A 22,263-nucleotide genomic window follows, 5' to 3' on the forward strand; every position below is an offset into this window, starting at 1 on the left:
GATCAAAAGACCTGCATTGTTCAAAATGGTGCTCTAAAATTAGCCCTCTCTTCTGTTGGAGCAGGCATTAAGAGGACTGGAGGTCCACTTGACCTCAAAGCACTCTGTGTTGGTGTCCGGGGGGAGGGTGTGTGTGGAGGGGGGTCATGCTCACTGGGTGTGGAGGGTCCACTGGACCCCTAACTGAAGGGCCGCCGAGAGGGGGGGCAAGGGGGACAAAATTCCCCGGGCCTCCAAGGGGGGCCCGGCGCCGCAGTTCCACCCGCCCAACATTGGCTCCGTCGACCGTCTGCCACCGGGCCGGGCCCCCTCCATTCAAATCACAGCGCCTCACCACCTTGCTCCGTGTGAAAGCGCAGCAGCGGCAGTCTGCAGATTGCCTCCCTTCGGGCCTTCCCTCCGTATCGTGTCCCGCCTTCGTCTGATGTAACTTGCGCGAGGGCGAGACACAGGGAGGGAAGGCCCGAAGGGAGGCGATCTGCAGACTGCCACACTTCTTTCACACGGAGTGAGGTCGAGGTGAGACGCTATGATTTGAATTCAGGAGGCCCAGCCTGGTGGTGGACAGGGGGGGGGGCCTGACCAAGTCTCGTGGCGGCCCTGGGGCGGGCCCTGCCCAGTCTCTTGGCGGCCCTGCCTGACTGACACAGCCCAGGTGGAGAGCTGCATCTGCCACATTGGCTGCTGTCCTGCTTCCCCTCCTGCCCTAACGTCAACTCCAAACTGGCATAAGGTTTTGCGCGGTACAGCACCGTTGGTTCAGCACATTCTATATTTAACCATGGGGGAGGTGACGGAATGAAACAATGCACCAGAATTCATTAGCATGGATTAGTGTGCTGTGCGCTCTTTCGTTCCAGAGCTCTGGGCGGCTGATCATAAAACGCAGGTAAACACGGGTGCAAGTCTGGCGCTAATGGCCTCTAGCACCTGCATTTACCTCTGATCATCTGCCCCCAAAAGAGAAAAAAAAAAAACCTCCCAGTATCTCATCCACCTGGAGAAAAAACGACTGAACTTAAAACAAAACAAAAAACCCACATACAATAAAGTAGTTAATATCACTTGATATTTTCTCAATATCAAAAAGGGCTACAGGCAGATTCATAAAAGTAGAAGGAAAGAAGCAGAAAAGAATCTGACGACGTCTCTGACACATCAAGCCCTTTATACACAACCCCTACAAACAGAATATTTAACAGGTTTTTCGATTAGGGAAAGTTTAGAAAGGGGAAGGAGAAAAGGCAGAGGGAGAACTACCAATTTTCAAAACAGAATCGGTTTCAACAATCAGTTCCAACCATTAGCACAAGAACAGTAAATAAAATATATAATCTCCCTAAAAGGGAGTTCAATATGAATAAAATTGTGGTTATCAATAAGGGTCTTTTATTTCTTCCTACTCCCTTTTACAATGCATTCAATACCAAAGTAGAACTATTTCATTTTAAAAGAAAGTTAAAGATCGCTGATTATTTTGCGAAACAAACTTCCAATGCCACAGATATGTCTATTGTAAGGTGGATGCCACCTTGATCAATGCTTCTGAGAATGTGATGAAGGAGGTTGCCTCTCTCAAAAGCAAAGAAAAAAGAATGTATTTCAATTTGACTATCAAGAACAGTTGCGATTGAAGCTCTAAAAAGTGATCCAGTCAGTCATAAAAACCTACGGATAAAAATGTTGTTGTTCTGAATAAATTAAGAAATATCAAGCAGTTACCACCGGGTACCCTTCTGGTCACAATGGATGTAGTGAGCCTGGGGGCTAGGGATACCCCATCAGTGAGAACAAGCAGCCTGCTTGTCCTCGGAGAAAGCGAATGCTACATACCTGTAGAAGGTATTCTCCGAGGACAGCAGGCTGATTGTTCTCACAAACCCGCCCGCCTCCCCTTTGGAGTTGTGTCTTCCCTTGTATTGTCTTGCTACATACTGGACTGGCCGGCTCGAGCCGGTTTCGGGCGGGAAGACGGCCGCGCATGCCGTCCACGGCAGCCCCTCCAATCGGAATCTTCACTAGCAAAGTCCTTTGCTAGTCCTAGCGCGCACCGCGCATGCGCGGCCGTCTTCCCGCCCGAAACCGGCTCGAGCCGGCCAGTCCAGTATGTAGCAAGACAATACAAGGGAAGACACAACTCCAAAGGGGAGGCGGGCGGGTTTGTGAGAACAATCAGCCTGCTGTCCTCGGAGAATACCTTCTACAGGTATGTAGCATTCGCTTTCTCCGAGGACAAGCAGGCTGCTTGTTCTCACTGATGAGGTATCCCTAGCCCCCAGGCTCACTCAAAACAACAACCATGGTCAATTGGGCCTCGCAACGGCGAGGACATAACTGAGATTGACCTAAAAGATTTACCAACTAACTGAGTGCAGCCTGGAACAGAACAAACAGGGCCCTCAGGGGGTGGAGTTGGATCCTAAAGCCCAAACAGGTTCTGAAGAACTGACTGCCCGAACAGACTGTCGCGTCGGGTATCCTGCTGCAGGCAGTAATGAGATGTGAATGTGTGGACAGATGACCACGTCGCAGCTTTGCAAATTTCTTCAATAGAGGCTGACTTCAAGTGGGCTACCGACGCAGCCATGGCTCTAACATTATGAGCCGTGACATGACCCTCAAGAGCCAGCCCCGCCTGGGCGTAAGTGAAGGAAATGCAATCTGCTAGCCAATTGGATATGGTGCGTTTCCCCACAGCCACTCCCCTCCTATTGGGATCAAAAGAAACAAACAATTGGGCGGACTGTCTGTTGGGCTGTGTCCGCTCCAAATAGAAGGCCAATGCTCTCTTGCAGTCCAATGTGTGCAGCTGACGTTCAGCAGGACTTTGCTAGTGAAGATTCCGATTGGAGGGGCTGCCGTGGACGTCACCCATCAGTGAGAACAAGCAGCCTGCTTGTCCTCGGAGAATAAATTTTACAGAAGTTCCCAAAAGACCCCACGATGATTATTAACAGTAAAATTGACTCTTACAGATTGGACTGCAAGGAAACTATATTACAAAGAAGGAATATGATTATCTTAAAACAGATTCACCACGTATCCCTGTTCTGTATTATTACCTAAAATATACAAGTCTTTGGAAAATTCACCCGGATGTGCTATAGTATCCGGGATTGGGTCAATATTTGAACCTATTTCTATTTTTGTTCATGAATTTCTGCGCCAACTTTATACCAAAGATTCCTTTGTATGTAAGAGATTCAAAGGATATAATTAACTTAGCAAGATTAATTGCAATAGTAATAATTTTTTTGTGACCATGGATGTTGAGTCATTGTACATAAATAATCTACAGGATAAAGACCTTAATGTGATTCAGGAAGCTTTAATAAATAGTGATCATTGGAGGAAGATTCCGGTTGAATTTTTGGTGTTCTTGACTGGCATTGCTCTAAAACAGAATTATTTCTTTTTATAAGGTTTTCTATCAACAAGTAAGGGCACTGCTATGGGTTGAACAATGACACCTTCCACAGCAAATCTGTATATGGCAAATTTTGAGAACACACTTTTGGCTTCCCATAGGTTTATTGATCAACTTGTAACCCGGAAACGATACATTGATGACATTTTTATAGTCTGGAATGGTACAGAACAAAATTGATGACATTTTATGAGCGGGTAAATAATTTATATGAAAATTTAAAATTCCAATTAACTATATCAAAGAACATTGTATTCCTTAATATTTTGATGTATTAATAAGGAGGGAAAGTTGACTACATCTGTATATAGGTAATCAATAGAAATAAAATAAAACATAGAAAAGAAAATAAGATGATACCTTTTTTTATTGGACAATACATTTTTTGATTAGCTTTTGAAGATAGCCCTTCTTTGTCAGATCAGAAATCAGCAAATGTTGGTAAGTAATAGCATATATAAGTGAAACATCAAAGCATTCCAGTGTCAGTCTCACAGGATGAGGGTAGGGTGGATTAGGTGAGAAACAAGGAGATATGCATAGTGATAACAGGGCGACAAAGCACTAGAATTCTATGGTTTATAATGGGCTAGAAAATCCAGATCTTTCTTAAGTCCTGTCTGGTGGGTGTCAAAATACTTAATCATTCTGACTTCAAAGGTTTTGCGTTCCTGTATTGTCTTAAAGTTACCTTTTAGTATTCTCACCATAAAATCACTGATACAGTGTTCTTTGTGAATGACTGTGGGATCCGGCAAGGATATGCGCCACTCTCTTCTTTATCAGTCTCTATTTGGAGTTTGCTTCTCACTAGCTTGTGTTTTAAGTTGGGTGGATGCTGGAAGGCCAGCACTGGTGGGGATGGGAATAACTTTCAGTAATTCATCCTCATAGAGTAGTGGCTGCACATCTCTTATGATTTTTCTAAATTTTTCTAGCTCTGTGTTGTATGTCACTACAAGGAGGATTCTGTCTGTAGCTTTCTTTACCTTGTACTGTAGCAGATTTTCCCTGGGTGTTTTGAGGGCGGAGGCAATATTCTTGGAGATCATTTTGGGGTTGTAGCCTTTTTGTTTGAAGGATTAAGTCAGGATTTTGAGGTGTCTATCTCAGTCCTCTAGGTCAGAGCAGATACGGTGGTATCTTGTGGCTTGGCTGTGAATAATGGATTTTTTTTTGTATGTGAAGGGTGGAAGCTGGAGTTGTGGAGGTAGCTGCATTTGTCTGTGGGTTTCCTGTATATATCCACTGCTAATTAAAACTGTGGTGTCCAAAAAATTGACTTTTTCTGGGGAGTAGTCAATTTTGAATCTGATTGTAGGATGGTATGTATTGAAAGAACTGTAAAATGGTTTAGAGTTTCTTCCCCCTCAGTACAAATCATAAAAATGTCATTGATATACAGATAGTATTTTAGGGGTGTGGTCTGATATGTATTCAAAAATGCCTCTTCCAGTTCAGCCATAAAGAGGTTAGCATACTAGAGTGCCATCCTGGTGCCCTTCGCAGTGCCCATGATTTGAAGATAGATATCACTGTTAAAGTGGAAATAGTTTTGAGTTAGAATAAATTTGATTAATTTTGTAATAGTTTCCAGTGAGTATTGATGGTCCAGGGTGGGTGTTTTTAGGAGTTTCTTACATGCAGCTATGCCATCTGCATGGGGAATGTTGCTAAATAGTGATTCTACATCCATTGTGACCAGAAGGGTACCCGGTGGTAACTGCTTGATATTTCTTAATTTATTCAGAAAGTCTGTGGTGTCTTGTATGAAGCTGTTTGTCTTGTGCACGAAAGGTTTCAGAATTCCCTCTATCAGATATTTCCTCCGTGAGTGTGCCAATACCAGATATGATTGGTCTGCCAAAGTGTCCAGGGTTTGTGGATTTTGGGTAGCATGTAAGGTTATCAACAGAAATCAAACAAAATAAAACATGGAAAAGAAAATAAGATGATACCTTTTTATTGGACATAACTTAATACATTTCTTGATTAGCTTTCGAAGGTTGCTCTTCTTACTCAGATCGGAAATAAGCAAATGTGGTAGCAGATAGTATATATGAGAGAAACATCAAAGCATTACTTTGACAGTCTGACAGTGTGGGAGGGTGGGGGTATGCATGGGGACGTCAAAGCATTTCATTGATATTCTAACAGAATGGGTGTTGGTAGGTGAGAGGAGGGTAATAAACAGAGAAATAGAGAAATACAACTTTATGTTTTATAATGAGTTAGAAAACCCAGATCCTTCTTAAGTCCTGTTTGTTGGGTGTCAAAATATTCAATCATTCTTATTTCAACGCAACTCTGGAATACACTGCCACGCAACCTGAAAACGATCTACGAACTAACCGACTTCCGCAAACTATTGAAGACTCATCTCTTTGAGAAAACTTACTGCAAGGATCAAAAAACATGAAATCCACACACACTAAGAGAAATGTATCAGTACACTCTCTTCTGAATTCTCTTCCCCCGTATTCTCACCACACCTAAATCTCTACCCTCTTGTTATTGTTTTATCGCCCTATCAATTCCCCATTGTTACATTACATTGTTCTACTCCCCATACTACATTTCGACATTGACTTTGTCTTCCCATAACTCTTCACTATGTAACCTATAATCGTAATGCAACAAATTGTACTTCCACCATTCACAATATATTGTAAGCCACACTGAGCCCGCAAACAGGTGGGAAAATGTGGGATACAAATGCAATAAATAAATAAATTCAAAGGTCTTACGTTCCTGTATTGTTTTAAAATAACCTTTCAGTATTCTTACTGTGAAATCACTGGTGCCATGTTCTGGTCTTGTGAAGTGTTGGCGCACAGGGGTGGGGGCCTGACTGGCACCAGCTATTTTCATGTGATGTCTGTGCAGATTGAATCTTGTCTTAAGCATCTGGCCTGTTTCTCCAATATAGCATCCTTCGTTACATTTTTTACACTGAATGATATATACCACATTGGAAGATGAGCATGTAAAATAGTCCTTTATGTTGAATATTTTTCCTTTGTGAATGACTGTGGGATCTTGTGAAATGTTTTGGCATAGTTTGCAGCTGGCTGTGTTACACGGAAACGTGCCCTTTTTTTTTCCGTCTGTGTTATGTATTAAGTTATGCCCAATAAAAAAGGTATCATCTTATTTTCTTTTCCATGTTTTATTTTGTTTGATTTCTGTTGATAACCTTTAAGAGTGGACTAGCACGGCTACCACACCTCTATACTTAAGAGGGTAGCATGTAGAATGTGCCCACAGGAGGATGGTTTGGCATGAGTTTCTTCAGATCTGGCTGTACTTGTATCACAAGTGTTTTGATAAAGGTCTTTCAGCTGTTTTGTATAATCCTGCGTGGGATCCTCAGTTAGTTTCTTGTAGTATGTGTTGTCTGAGAGCTGTCTGTACTCTTCTTCAATGTATTTTTCTGTGTCCATAATCACCCACTGATATGAATAAACTTCTGCATTTTTATAACTGTCACAGTAGAGCTTTGAAGAGCAGCCGGCCCTACAGCCAGAGTTTAAGGATAAAATGACTCTGTACTGATAATCTACAATAATAAAAAGCACCTCCAACGTTCTGAAGCTGACTCCGTGGCTTCAGTGAAGGGTTCGTTAGCCTCATAACGGTGTCACAACTCTCTCTGCCCCGCTCTCACGTCAAAACGTAATGACGTCGAGGGCGGGCCCAGCCCTCGCATCAAAACGTGATGATGTCAAGGGCGAGTAATCAGAAGGCAGGACTAAGGGAACAAACTCACCTCCAACGTTCTGAAGCTGACTCCGTGGACGGCCAGGGCTTTCAATAACGCCGCCGCTTCAAAGGAGCTAATCTGGGGACACAATACAATCGCTGGGTGGCTGGAGAGGGGGGGGGGCAGGGGACAGAGGAGAATCGCAGGGTGGCTGGATGGGGGGCAGGGCACACAGGACAATCAATGGGTGGCTGGAGGGGGACAGGGGAGAGAGCAGAATTGCTGCATGGCTCGAGGGGTGCAGTGGATACAGGAGAATCGCTGGGTGGCTGGAAGGGGGGAAGAGAAGACAGGAGAATAGCTGGGTGGCTGGAGAGGGGGCAGGGGAGACGAGAATCAGTGGGTGGCTGGAGGGGGGGCCAGGGGAGAGAGGAGAATCGCTGGGTGGCTGGAGGGGGGCAGGAGAGAGAGGGCAATCACACACACTCTCTCTCACACACTCGCACCCAGTCTCACTCTCTCTGTGTCACACACACACACTCGCACGGTGCTGCCAACCACGCAGAGGGGGAGAGAGGCAGGGGTTCCTGAGACAACAGGGGAGGGGAACGCAGAGGGGGAAGGGGGTCCTCAGACATGAGAGGGGGGGGAGGGGGTCCTGAGACCACAGAGGGAGGGGGGACCTATCTCTGTCACACACACACTCTCTCTCTTACAGTCAGTGTCTTCCTCTCTCTCACTCTCATACAGTCTCTTCACACTAGGTCTCACACAGTATCACATTCACTCTCTATGTGTCACACAGTCACTCTCACACACTCTTGGTCTCATACACTCTCTCGGACTCACAGAGTCTGTGTATCGCACACACTGTCTCACACTCTGTCTCACAGTAACTGTGACTCACATACGCACTTGCACACACTCTCATTCAAACACACACACTCTCATTCTCTCACACACACACTCTCACACCCAGACTCACTCTCTCTGTCACAGACAGACACTCGCACATTCATTCACTCTCTCTCTCTCTCTCACGCAGTCACTCTCACACACACTCTCTCAAACATACACACTCTGAGGAAAACCTAGCTAGCGCCCGTTTCATGTGTGTCAGAAATGGGCCTTATTTACTAGTGTAATGTATAATACACGAGCAATGGATCTGAAGGTTAGGTTCCTAGAAAAAGGATACCCTGCACAGGTTATAAGTAATTGATTTGTAAGAACACGAGCAAAGAGGAGGGAGAATATACTGGTTAAAACTGTAGAAGAAGATATCAATAAGATAGTTTGTGGCCTTGAGTTTAACCACATTTCAAATGATATAATTAGGATCTTTAAAAACTGACAGTGACATCTGTAGGTATGCTCAGAAAAACACTTCCTTATAGCATATATGCGAAGTAAAATGTAAAAGATCTTTTGGTTTCATCTACCTTTACTAAAACAAACCCAACCAATGAGACAACTCTGTCAGGGCTATCGCCCATGTGGCTGCTGCTCAGTTTGCAGAGTCAATGCTTGTATTGAATACACTGACCACCCAACAAGAGAGAGAAAAGTTATTCTTGAAACAAGCTGCAAATTGTAAGACAGAAAAAGTTGTCCATGCTGGGTATTGTCCATGTAAAACAATGTACATAGGTAAAACTAAGAAAGCACTGAATAAACGGATGAATGAACACTGCAAAGCAATTAATAGAGTATCTAAGAAACCCTTGATTGAACATTTGATAAAAATGAATCACAAATAGCGAATGCTACATACCTGTAGAAGGTATTCTCCGAGGACAGCAGGCTGATTGTTCTCACTGATGGGTGACGTCCACGGCACCCCCTCCAATCGGAATCTTCACTAGCAAAGACGTTTGCTAGCCCTCGCGCGCCCATGCGCACCGCGCATGCGCGACCGTCTTCCCGCCCGAACCGGCTCGTGTGCGTCAGTCCCGTATGTAGCAAGACAAAGACAAGGGAAGACACAACTCCAAAGGGGAGGCAGGCGGGTTTGTGAGAACAATCAGCCTGCTGTCCTCGGAGAATACCTTCTACAGGTATGTAGCATTCGCTTTCTCCGAGGACAAGCAAGCTGCTTGTTCTCACTGATGGGGTATCCCTAGCCCCCAGGCTCACTCAAAACAACAAACATGGTCAATTGGGCCTTGCAACGGCGAGGACATAACTGAGATTGACCTAACATCTTATCCAACTAACTGAGAGTGTAGCCTGGAACAGAATAAAAAATGGGCCTAGGGGGGTGGAGTTGGATTCTAAACCCCAAACAGATTCTGAAGCACCGACTGCCCGAACCGACTGTCGCGTCGGGTATCCTGCTGCAGGCAGTAATGAGATGCGAATGTGTGGACAGATGACCACGTCGCAGCCTTGCAGATCTCTTCAATAGTGGCTGTCTTCAAGTGGGCCACTGACGCTGCCATGGCTCTAACATTGTGAGCCGTGACATGACCCTCAAGAGCCAGCCCAGCCTGGGTGTAAGTGAAGGAAATGCAGTCTGCTAGCCAATTTGATAAGGTGCGTTTTCCCACAGCCACTCCCCTCCTGTTGGGATCAAAAGAAACAAACATTTGGGCGGACTGTCTGTTGGGCTGCGTCCGCTCCAGATAGAAGGCCAATGCTCTTTTGCAGTCCAATGTGTGCAACTGACGTTCAGCAGGGCAGGAATGCGGACGGGGAAAGAATGTTGGCAAGACAATTGACTGGTTCAGATGGAACTCCGACACCACCTTCGGCAAGAACTTAGGGTGAGTGCGGAGGACTACTCTATTATGATGAAATTTGGTGTAAGGAGCATGGGCTACCAGGCCTGAAGCTCACTGACTCTAAGAGCTGAAGTTACTGCCACCAAGAAAATGACCTTCCAGGTCAAGTACTTCAGATGGCATGAATTCAGTGGCTCAAAAGGTTTCATCAGCTGGGTGAAAACGACTGAGATCCCATGACACTGTAGGAGGTTTGATGGGGGGCTTTGACAAAAGCAAACCTCTCAAAGCGAACAACTAAAGGCTGTCCCGAGATCGGCTTACCTTCCACACGGTAATGGTATGCACTGATTGCGCTAAGGTGAACCCTTACAGAGTTGGTTTTGAGACCAGACTCAGACAAGTACAGAAGGTAGTCAAGCAGGGTCTGTGTAGGACAAGAGCGAGGATCTAAGGCCTTGCTGTCACACCAGACGGCAAACCTCCTCCATAAAAAGAAGTAACTCCTCTTAGTGGAATCTTTCCTGGAAGCAAGCAAGACACGGGAGACACCCTCCGACAGACCCAAAGAGGCAAAGTCTACGCTCTCAACATCCAGGCCGTGAGAGCCAGACACTGGAGGTTGGGATGCTGAAGCGCCCCTTCGTTCTGGGTGATGACGGTTGGAAAACACTCCAATCTCCACGGTTCTTCGGAGGACAACTCCAGAAGAAGAGGGAACCAGATCCGACGCGGCCAAAAAGGAGCAATCAGAATCATGGTGCCTCGGTCCTGCTTGAGTTTCAGCAAAGTCTTCCCCACCAGAGGTATGGGAGAATAAGCATACAGCAGGCCTTCCCCCCAATCCAGGAGGAAGGCATCCGATGCCAGTCGGCCATGGGCCTGAAGTCTGGAACAGAACTGAGGGACCTTGTGGTTGGCTTGAGATGCGAAGAGATCTACCAAGGGGGTGTCCCACACTTGGAAGATCCGGCGCACTACTCTGGAGTTGAGCGACCACTCGTGAGGTTGCATAATCCTGCTCAACCTGTCGGCCAGACTGTTGTTTACGCCTGCCAGATATGTGGCTTGGAGAAACATGCCGTGACGGCGAGCCCACAGCCACATGCTGACGGCTTCCTGACACAGGGGACGAGATCCGGTGCCCCCCTGCTTGTTGATGTAATACATGGCAACCTGGTTGTCTGTCTGAATTTGGATAATTTGGTGGGACAGCCGAACTCTGAAAGCCTTCAGAGCGTTTCAGACCGCTCGTAACTCCAGGAGATTGATCTGTAGACCTTGTTCCTGGAGGGACCAGCTTCCCTGGGTGTGAAGCCCATCGACTTGAGCGCCCCACCCCAGGAGAGACGCATCCGTAGTCTGCACTTTTGTGGCTGAGGAATTTGGAAAGGGCGTCCCAGAGTCAAATTGGACCAAATCGTCCATCAGTGCAGGGATTCGAGAAAACTCGTGGACAGGTGGATCACGTCTTCTAGATCCCCAGCAGCCTGAAACCACTGGGAAGCTAGGGTCCATTGAGCAGATCGCATGCGAAGATGAGCCATGGGAGTCACATGAACTGTGGAGGCCATGTGGCCAAGCAATCTCAACATCTGCCAAGCTGTGATCTGCTGGGACGCTCGCACCCGGGAGACGAGGGACAACAGATTGTTGGCCCTTGTCTCCGGAAGATAGGCACGAGCCGTTCGAGAATCCAGCAGAGCTCCTATGAATTCGAGTCTCTGTACTGGGAGAAGATGGGACTTTGGATAGTCACAAACCCCAGTAGCTCCAGGAGTCGAATAGTCATCTGCATGGACTGTAGAGCTCCTGCCTTGGATGTGTTCTTCACCAGCCAATCGTCGAGATAGGGGAACACGTGCACTCCAAGCCTGCGGAGCGCTGCTGCTACCACAGCCAGGCACTTCGTGAACACACTGGGCGCGGAGGCGAGCCCAAAGGGTAGCACACAGTACTGGAAGTGACGTGTTCCCAGACGGAATCGAAGATACTGTCTGTGAGCTGGCAGTATCGGAATATGCGTATAAGCATCCTTTAAGTCCAGAGAGCATAGCCAATCTTTTTCCTGAATCATGGGAAGAAGGGTGCCCAGGGAAAGCATCCTGAACTTTTCCTTGACCAGATATTTGTTCAGGGCCCTTAGGTCTAGGATGGGACGCATCCCCCCTGTTTTCTTTTCCACAAGGAAGTACCTGGAATAGAATCCCTGCCCCTCTTGCCCCGGTGGCACGGGCTCGACCGCACTGGCGCTGAGAAGGGCGGACAGTTCCTCTGCAAGTACCTGCTTGTGTTGGAAGCTGAAAGACTGAGCTCCCGGTGGGCAGTTTGGAGGCATGGAGGCCAAATTGAGGGCGTATCCTTGCCGGACTATTTGAAGAACCCAACGGTTGGAGGTTATAAGAGGCCACCTTTGGTGAAAAACTTTCAACCTCCCCCGACCGGCAGATCATCCGGCACGGACACTGTGATATCGGCTATGCTCTGCTGGAGCCAGTTAAAAGCTCGCCCCCTGCTTTTGCTGGGGAGCTGTGGGGCCTTGCTGAGGCGTACGCTGCTGACGAGAGCGAGCGCGCTGGGGCTTATCCTGGGCCGCAGGCTGTCGAGAGGGAGGATTGTACCTACGCTTACCAGAAGAGTAGGGAACAGCCCTCCTTTCCCCATAAAAACGTCTACCTGATGAGGTAGATGCTGAAGGCTGCCGGCGGGAGAATTTGTCGAAAGCGTTATCCCGCTGGTGGAGCTGTTCTACCACCTGTTCGACCTTTTCCCCAAAAATGTTATCCGCTCGGCAAGGGGAGTCCGCAATCCACTGCTGGATCCTATTCTCCAGGTCGGAGGCACGCAGCCATGAGAGTCTGCGCATCACCACACCTTGAGCAGCAGCCCTAGACGCAACATTGAAGGTATCAAATACCCCTCTGGCCAGGAATTTCCTACATGCCTTCAGCTGCCTGACCACCTCCTGAAACAGCTTGGCTTGCTCAGAAGGGAGCTTGTCCACCAAGTCCGCCAACTTCCGCACATTGTTCCGCATATGGATGCTCGTGTAGAGCTGGTATGATTGAATCTTGGCCACGAGTATGGAAGAATGATAGGCCTTCCTCCCAAAGGAGTCTAAGGTTCTGGGGTATTTGCCCGGGGGCGCCGAAACATACTCCCTAGAACTCTTAGCCTTCTTCAGGGCCAGATCCACCACACCAGAGTCGTGAGGCAACTGAGCTCTGGGTCCCCATGGATCCGATACTGGGATTCTATCTTCTTGGGAATGTGGGGATTAGTTAGTGGCTTGGTCCAGTTTGCCAGCAATGTCTTTTTTAGCACATGATGCATGGGTACTGTGGACGCTTCCTTAGGTGGAGAAGGATAGTCCAAGAGCTCAAACATCTCAGCCCTTGGCTCATCCTCCGCGACCACCGGGAAGGGGATGGCCGTAGACATCTCCCGGACAAAGGCCGAGAAAGAGACTCTCGGGAGGAGAAAGCTGCCTTTCAGGGGAGGGAGTGGGGTCATAAGGAAGGCCATCAGACTCCTCGATAGAGAAATATCTGATGTCCTCCTCCGCCTCCCACGAGGCCTCATCATCAGTATCAGACACAAGTTCACGAACCTGTGTCTGAAGCCACGCCATTACCGACTCCGTGGAAACACGGCCATGGTGGGAGCGTCGAGAGGTGGACTCCCTGGCCGGCAGCGGCGAAGCTCCCTCCCCCGAAGTCGTCGGGGAGCCCACCTGGGAGGCAGCCGACCGGGGACCTCACCCCGGGCAAAGGGCCAGCCGTCGCCTCACTCAACGGCACCGGTGGCGCAAGCACCCCCGGTACCGGAGGAGAAGGGCGTAACAGCTCTTCCAGGATGCCTGGAAGAACGGCCCGGAGACTCTCGTGCAGAGCGGCTGTGGAGAAAGACTGAGAAGCAGGTGCAGGCGTCGAGGTCAGAATCTTTTCCGGGCGCGGAGGCGGTACCGGGCTGTCCGGGGTAGAACACACAGACACCTCCTGGATGGAGGGTGAGCGGTCCTCCCGGTGCCGATGCCTGCTGGGTGCCGACTCCCTCAGCGACCCAGATCTCCCGGTACCAAGTCGGGAAGGTGACCGGTGACGATGCTTCTTCGACTTCTTCGAGTGAAGCATATCACCGGAGCTCCCCGGTACCGATGAGGAGGACGCTGAATTCAGACGTCGCTTCCTCGGGGCCGGGTCCGAAGATGGTCGATCCCGGGGGGGGCTGTACCTACCCGAAGGCTCACCGCCACCAGCAGGGGAATGGACAGCCCTCACCTGCACTCCAGACGAAGCACCACCGTCCGACGACATCAGCACCAGCGGGGGTCCCGGTGCCACCGACGCCGACGCACTCTTCCGAAGTCTCGGTACCGTCGATGCAGGAGGAATACGCTACGATGCCGTCGACGCCGATGCGCTCCCCGAAGACTTCGGTGCTGCCGATGCACTTGACGAATCCCGAGATGCTGTTGAAGCGCCAGAGAACAGAACGTTCCACCGGGCTAATCTCGCTACCCGAGTCCTCTTCTGCAAAAGAGCACAAAGACTACAGGCCTGCGGGCGGTGCCCAGCCCCCAGACACTGAAGACACAAAGCGTGCCTATCGGTGAGCGAGATTATCCGGGCGCATTGGGTGCACTTCTTGAAGCCGCTGGAAGGCTTCGATGACATGGGCGGAAACATCACGCCGGCGAAATCAAAATTCGCGATGATGACAATAGGCACCGAAAAAAAAGGGGAGAAAAACCCGTACGGGTGGCCAACAAGGCCACTCCCGAAAGCAAAAGGACACTTACGCTAGGAAAAAACTAGAAATACGGGAAAAAAAGGGGAACCTCTTTTTTTCTTTTTAAACAAACACAGAAAAAAGTAGAAAAAACGCGAAAGACGTGCGAGGTCTTCTGAGGGGCACGAAACGGCAGCAAAACACGACCGTCCCCGAGCGCGGACAAAAGAAGACTGACGAACACAATCCGGTTCGGGCGGGAAGACGGTCGCGAATGCGCGGTGCGCATGGGCGCGCAAGGGCTAGCAAACGTCTTTGCTAGTGAAGATTCCGATTGGAGTGGGTGCCGCCAGTGAGAACAAGCAGCCTGCTTGTCCTCGGAGAAATAAGGACTACACATTTTTTGGCACTTCAAAAGTCAAGGCTCCTCTAGAGAGGGGAGATATTGATAGTATTCTTATTAAGAATTAACAGTGATTGATATTTGAGTTTGGAACTGTGCATCCTGGCGGACTCGATTTACTGGCATGTCTGTACAAACTTCTTACTTTCAATAAGTTTGTGAACTACGATTTGTTAAAGTAATCTTATATAGATATATCTGTCTGATATAGTGATGCTATATTTATTAGCTCTCATTTGGAGTCTAGTTTTGTACAGGTCCCCTGTATAAATTTTAGTTGTGTACTTTTCTGCATGTTACTGTATTGATTTAGCATTGTGTGCATACTGCATTATTCAGATAGAATAATACCAGAGAATATACTAACTAGGAGGTAATCAAGTGGGTGACTAAAAACTATTTGATAATTAGTAGAGAGGTTCTCAGAGTGGTGAACTCACCCAAAAACGAGGCACCACCGCAAAGTGACCCCTCTAAGGGTGGACAAGTTTCTCTATCATGGAACTTCTCACAGTTATATTTTTTTTATAGGTAAAAGGTTTTTTCGAAGCAACACCACCCGTGTACAACTCAAAATGTGACTAAATAGATAAATACAGTGACAGGACTGGCTTGCTCGGTTCTGAGATTTGTGAGAGTTGTCACTTGTGCCTATAAAAACCTCACGCACATGAAAAAAGTTTCCTTTAGATGTGCCTTAATCTCTTAACTTCTAAATGTATGATCTCTGCAATGAAGGGGCACCTGATGGTAAATTATCTCCTCTTTGGCTCTTGATTGAGGAAATAATTTACCATCAGGTGACCACATTCCCACAGTATGGCTTGTTTCTCAAGCATTCTGTAATTTTCCCTAGCTCTGAACATGAGTTCTAAGCCTAATAAAAAAAAATGGAGTTTCTATCAGTGAAATGGGGAGCTCGTCTGTGAATAATGTACATACTGTGCAAAGAACCATGTTTCCTGATCAAAGAAACTCCTGGCTCTAGCTGTCCAACTGATTCTTTCGCCTGCAACTTGTTTTTAATATGCCTAAAAATGTTTTTACTATCTGTTTTTGCCTCCAAAGCAATCTTTTTCTCAAAGTTCCTCTTTGCCTTCCTTATCAGCGCTTTGCATTTGACTTGACATTCCTTATGCTGTTTCTTATTACTTTCAGTCAGTTCCTTCTTCCATTTTCTGAAGGATTTTCTTTCAACTCTAATAGCTTCCTTCACCTCACTTTTTAACCATTCAAGCTGTCATTTGGTCTTCCTTTCTCCCTTTTTAATAAACTGAATATATTTGGCATGGGCTTCCAGGACAGTTCTTTTGAACAGCATCCAAGCCTGATGTAAATTTCCACCTTCACAGTTGCTCCTCTTAAGCTTCTTTTTCACCATTCTTCTCATTTTTATCAGTCTCTTTTTTGAAAGTTATTAACGTATTGAATTTCCTGTGTGTACTTACTCCAAAACCCATATCAAATCCGATCATATTATGATCACTGTTATCAAGCGGTCCCAGCACCATTACCTCCTGCACCAGATCATGTGCTCCACTAAGGACTAGGTCTAGAATTTTTTCTTCTCGTCGCCACCTGTACCAGCTGCTCCATAAAGCTGTCCTTGATTTCGTCAAGGAATTTTACCTCTCTAGCATGCCCCAATGTTACATTTACCCAGTCAACATTGGGGTAACTGAAATCACCCATTATTATTGTGCTGCCCAGTTTGTTAGCTTCCCTAATTTCCGATAACATTTATACATCCATCTTGGCCAGGTGGACGATAGTACACTACTATCACTATCCTTTCCCCTTAACACGTGGAATTTCAATTCATATGGATTGCAAGATGTGTTTTGTTTCCTGCAGAAGTTTTAATCTTATGCCTTAACATACAATGCTACCCCTCCAACAATTCGATCCACCTTATCACTATGATATAATTTGTACTCCGGTATGACAGCGTCCCACTGGTTATCCTCCTTCCACCAGGTCTCAGAGTTGCCTATTATATCTAATTTTTCATTTAGTGCAATATATTCTTTTTCCCATATTATTTCTTAGCCTTCTGGCATTCACATATAGACATTTCAAACTACGTTGTTTGTTCCCATTTACATCTTGCTCAGTAGTTGACAAAGTTAATTTGCCATCTTTTGTCGCATCTGATCTACTATGATCTCTTCTGCAACCTCTTGGGATACCCTACCTTCCTTGTTTTGGTGAAATCTTTGAAAGATACCTTGTTCCGAACCATGTGTTTTTAAACGACTGTTGGCCGTCCCCCAGGTTCTAGTTTACTTTTGAACATATTTTTTTTATTGATGACACAGATCATTCGCATAATGCCACAATTAACAACTACAGACATTATATAAACATCAGTCATCACATTTTCTCTCCCTTTAACTCCCAACTTATCTTGTGTCTATCCCCCCCTACCAGAACTTCTATATGCCCCCAGGTTCTAGTTTAAAAGCTACTCTATCTCCTTTTTAAATGCCAATGCCAGCAGCCTGGTCCCACCATGGTTAAGGGGGCGCCCATCCTACCGGAATAGGCTCACCCTTCCCCAGAATGCTGCCCAGTTCCTTACAAATCAAAAACCCTTCTACCTGCACCATCGCCTCATCCACGCATAGAGACTCTGGAGCTCTGCCTGTCTCTTGGGTCCTGTGCGTGGAACAGGTAGCACTTCAGGCGGGGCACGGAAGGAAAGAGAGGTCTGCCCTGCTGCTGCTTGCTGCGAAGGTGAAAGGAGGCGTTTAGGGTTAGTTCCGGGAGCGACTGAGGGTGGGTGGAGGGGGGGCCCGGCGACCTTGGGGGGGGGGGGGGGGCGGCCTTGTCCGGCTCTCGGCGGCCCTGCTTTCAAACAAAAATTTGCTAGGCCTTACTTTCAGGGGAGGCCTTATATCTACCAATTCAGGAAAACCTCTACTAGGTCTTATTTTTGGGGAATGTCTTACTTTCGGGGAAACAGGGTAGGACTATGGCCCCGCACGCGGCTTCATTTTTGTTGCAGCCAAGTTGGGGAGGCAAGGCAACAACGCAAACAAGGAGGTTGAGCTGAAAACACTGAAAGGCAAGCCACTGCTGTATCGTTCTTACTTTTTGCTTCTATAGTATCTCTCTCTTTCCTCCGCTCCACGCAGCCGTTACACTCAAAGAAAGCAAATCTAGGAGGAGCTGCTCCATTCACGTAGTTGGTTTTAATCATTGGCAGCATTTTTATTTGATCATTGTTTCATTATTGCTACTAAGTATTACATAATAAGGGCATTTGTTTTAAACTTTTGTTTGAATTCGTTTATTTAGTCCTTATAAGCACATGGTTTTGCTTTTTAAATCCAAAGGTGAATAAATCCTAAGGGTGGTTGAACAATTAGGTATTTTTGTTACATTTGTACCCCACGCTTTCCCACTCATGGCAGGCTCAATGCGGCTTACATAGGGCAATGGAGAGTTAAGTGACTTGCCCAGAGTCACAAGGAGCTGCCTGTGCCTGAAGTGGGAATTGAACTCAGTTCCTCAGGACCAAAGTCCACCACCCTAACCACTAGGCCACTCCTATAAACTGTTGTTTCTGACTTTACTTGTTTTGGACTGCTTTGGGTCCTGCTTATCTATACATCTGCTGTCTAGAATTTTGGAAGATAGAAATAATAAAATAAAAAGTTTGGGATGCACTCTGTAGATGTTGTTTTGCAGTGTGTGTATGGATGCCTGTTCTGGTGTGTGCATGTGATATTTGAATAACTGTCTATACATATGGCTATGATTTCTGAACAAGCGGCATCACTAAAGGACAGACTTTTAAATCCCAGATAGTATATATGCTAAGCTCAACTTTATCAAATGTTTCAGACATGTCTATGTATTTGCTCCCATGATATAACTGAATTCTGTGGTGATGGCACAAGGAAAGCAAGTTTGGTTCAGTGAAGACTAACCTGTTCCTTAGTTGGGCTCTAGTATTACCATAGTGAAAATGCGACCATACCATGCCTCTGTGGTTATGTTCCACTAATAAGTTAAACGATTAACTGACTTTCTTGAAAGGACTATAAAAACTCTGGATACATGACTAGGGATACAGACGTATACTTACTTATTCAATATCACAATTCCTCATGTACAGCAACAAAACAACCTTTTAAGGTTGATAGTGTTTGCAATGAGCTCCTTTTATTACTGACCAGAGAGAGAGAAGAGTTTTCATTTTTGGCACGGGAACAAAGTATAAGAAAACCAATGGACTGCATTAGTGGCTTATAGCCTATTTAGTTATGTTTAAACAGAAGAAATCGGCATGAAACAAAATATTTATTTTTATTTTGACTTATAAAACCAGTTGTCCCTGAAACATGCCTCAAAACGGAATAATCCATTTGTATATCTACAATGTAAACCTCTACAAAACAGATGATGTTAAGATGTGATTCCATATGCCCCAATGAAAGGAGAGTTTAATTTAATTTTACTTCCATTTTCAGTGTATTCCATCTTTATAACACCAGCTCTGGAACTCTTTGCCGTAAAGCGAATGCTACATACCTGTAGAAGGTATTCTCCGAGGACAGCAGGCTGATTGTTCTCACTGATGGGTTGACGTCCTCGGCAGCCCCCTCCATCGGAAAGTTTACTAGCAAAGGCCTTTGCTAGTCCTCGCGCGCCCATGCACACCGCGCATGCGCGGCCATCTTCCCGCCCGAAACCGGCTCGAGCCGGCCAGTCCAGTATGTAGCAAGACAATACACTTCAAGGGAAGACTCAACTCCAAAGGGGAGGCGGGCGGGTTTGTGAGAACAATCAGCCTGCTGTCCTCGGAGAATACCTTCTACAGGTATGTAGCATTCGCTTTCTCCGAGGACAAGCAGGCTGCTTGTTCTCACTGATGGGGTATCCCTAGCCCCCAGGCTCACTCAAAACAACAACCATGGTCAATTGGGCCTCGCAACGGCGAGGACATAACTGAGATTGACCTGAAAAATTTACCAACTAACTGAGAGTGCAGCCTGGAACAGAACAAACAGGGCCCTCGGGGGGTGGAGTTGGATCCTAAAGCCCAAACAGGTTCTGAAGAACTGACTGCCCGAACCGACTGTCGCGTCGGGTATCCTGCTGCAGGCAGTAATGAGATGTGAATGTGTGGACAGATGACCACGTCGCAGCTTTGCAAATTTCTTCAATAGAGGCTGACTTCAAGTGGGCTACCGACGCCGCCATGGCTCTAACATTATGAGCCGTGACATGACCCTCAAGAGTCAGCCCCGCCTGGGAGTAAGTGAAGGAAATGCAATCTGCTAGCCAATTGGATATGGTGCGTTTCCCTACAGCCACTCCCCTCCTATTGGGGTCAAAAGAAACAAACAATTGGGCGGACTGTCTGTGGGGCTGTGTCCGCTCCAGATAGAAGGCCAATGCTCTCTTGCAGTCCAATGTGTGCAGCTGACGTTCAGCAGGGCAGGAATGAGGACGGGGAAAGAAGGTTGGCAAGACAATTGACTGGTTTAGATGGAACTCCGACACGACCTTTGGCAAGAACTTAGGGTGAGTGCGGAGGACTACTCTGTTATGATGAAATTTGGTGTAAGGGGCCTGGGCTACCAGGGCCTGAAGCTCACTGACTCTACGAGCTGAAGTAACTGCCACCAAGAAAATGACCTTCCAAGTCAAGTACTTCAGATGGCAGGAATTCAGTGGCTTGAAAGGAGGTTTCATCAGCTGGGTGAGAACGACATTGAGATCCCATGACACTGTAGGAGGCTTGACAGGGGGCTTTGACAAAAGCAAGCCTCTCATGAAGCGAACAACTAAAGGCTGTCCTGAGATCGGCTTACCTTCCACATGGTAATGGTAAGCACTGATTGCACTAAGGTGAACCCTTACAGAGTTGGTCTTGAGACCAGACTCAGACAAGTGCAGAAGGTATTCAAGCAGGGTCTGTGTAGGACAAGAGCGAGGATCTAGGGCCTTGCTGTCACACCAGACGGCAAACCTCCTCCAATGGAAGAAGTAACTTCTCTTAGTGGAATCTTTCCTGGAAGCAAGCAAGATGCGGGAGACACCCTCTGACAGACCCAAAGAGGCAAAGTCTACGCCCTCAACATCCAGGCCGTAAGAGCCAGCGACTGGAGGCTGGGATGCAGAAGTGCCCCTTCGTCCTGTGTGATGAGGGTCGGAAAACACTCCAATCTCCACGGTTCTTCGGAGGACAACTCCAGAAGAAGAGGGAACCAGATCTGACGCGGCCAAAAAGGAGCAATCAGAATCATGGTGCCTCGGTCTTGCTTGAGTTTCAACAAAGTCTTCCCCACCAGAGGTATGGGAGGATAAGCATACAGCAGACCCTCCCCCCAGTCCAGGGGGAAGGCATCCGATGCCAGTCTGCCGTGGGCCTGAAGCCTGGAACAGAACTGAGGGACTTTGTGGTTCACTCGAGATGCGAAGAGATCTACCAAGGGGGTACCCCACACCTGGAAGATCTGTCGTACCACACGGGAATTGAGCGACCACTCGTGAGGTTGCATAATCCTGCTCAACCTGTCGGCCAGACTGTTGTTTACGCCTGCCAGATATGTGGCTTGGAGCCCCATGCCGTGACGGCGAGCCCAGAGCCACATGCTGACGGCTTCCTGACACAGGGGGCGAGATCCGGTGCCCCCCTGCTTGTTGACATAGTACATGGGAACCTGGTTGTCTGTCTGAATTTGGATAATTTGGTGGGACAGCCGATCTCTGAAAGCCTTCAGAGCGTTCCAGATCGCTCGTAACTCCAGAAGATTGATCTGCAGATCGCGTTCCTGGAGGGACCAGCTTCCTTGGGTGTGAAGCCCATCGACATGAGCTCCCCATCCCAGGAGGGACGCATCCGTGGTCAGCACCTTTTGTGGCTGAGGAATTTGGAAGGGACGTCCCAGAGTCAAATTGGAGCAAATCGTCCACCAATATAGGGATTTGAGAAAACTCGTGGACAGATGGATCACGTCCTCTAGACCCCCGGCGGCCTGATACCACTGGGAGGCTAGGGTCCATTGAGCAGATCTCATGTGAAGGCGGGCCATGGGAGTCACATGAACTGTGGAGGCCATGTGGCCCAGCAATCTCAACATCTGCCGAGCTGTGATCTGCTGGGACGCTCGCACCCGCGAGACGAGGGACAACAAGTTGGAGGCTCTCGTCTCTGGGAGATAGGCGCGAGCCGTCCGAGAATCCAGCAGAGCTCCTATGAATTCGAGTTTCTGCACTGGAAGAAGATGGGACTTTGGATAATTTATCACAAACCCCAGTA

The 22,263-nt window shown here is 47.4% G+C and overlaps 1 protein-coding gene across 1 annotated transcript in view; it reads right to left on the bottom strand.

Annotated features, from left to right (window-relative positions):
• Positions 1 to 22,263, bottom strand: part of TNRC6B (trinucleotide repeat containing adaptor 6B) — a gene marked incomplete at its 5' end in the record, with an annotated part of 663,786 nt that overhangs the window by 583,949 nt on the left and 57,574 nt on the right.

The sequence above is a fragment of the Microcaecilia unicolor genome, chromosome 1 (assembly GCF_901765095.1).
Source record: "Microcaecilia unicolor chromosome 1, aMicUni1.1, whole genome shotgun sequence".
NCBI lineage: Eukaryota > Metazoa > Chordata > Amphibia > Gymnophiona > Siphonopidae > Microcaecilia > Microcaecilia unicolor.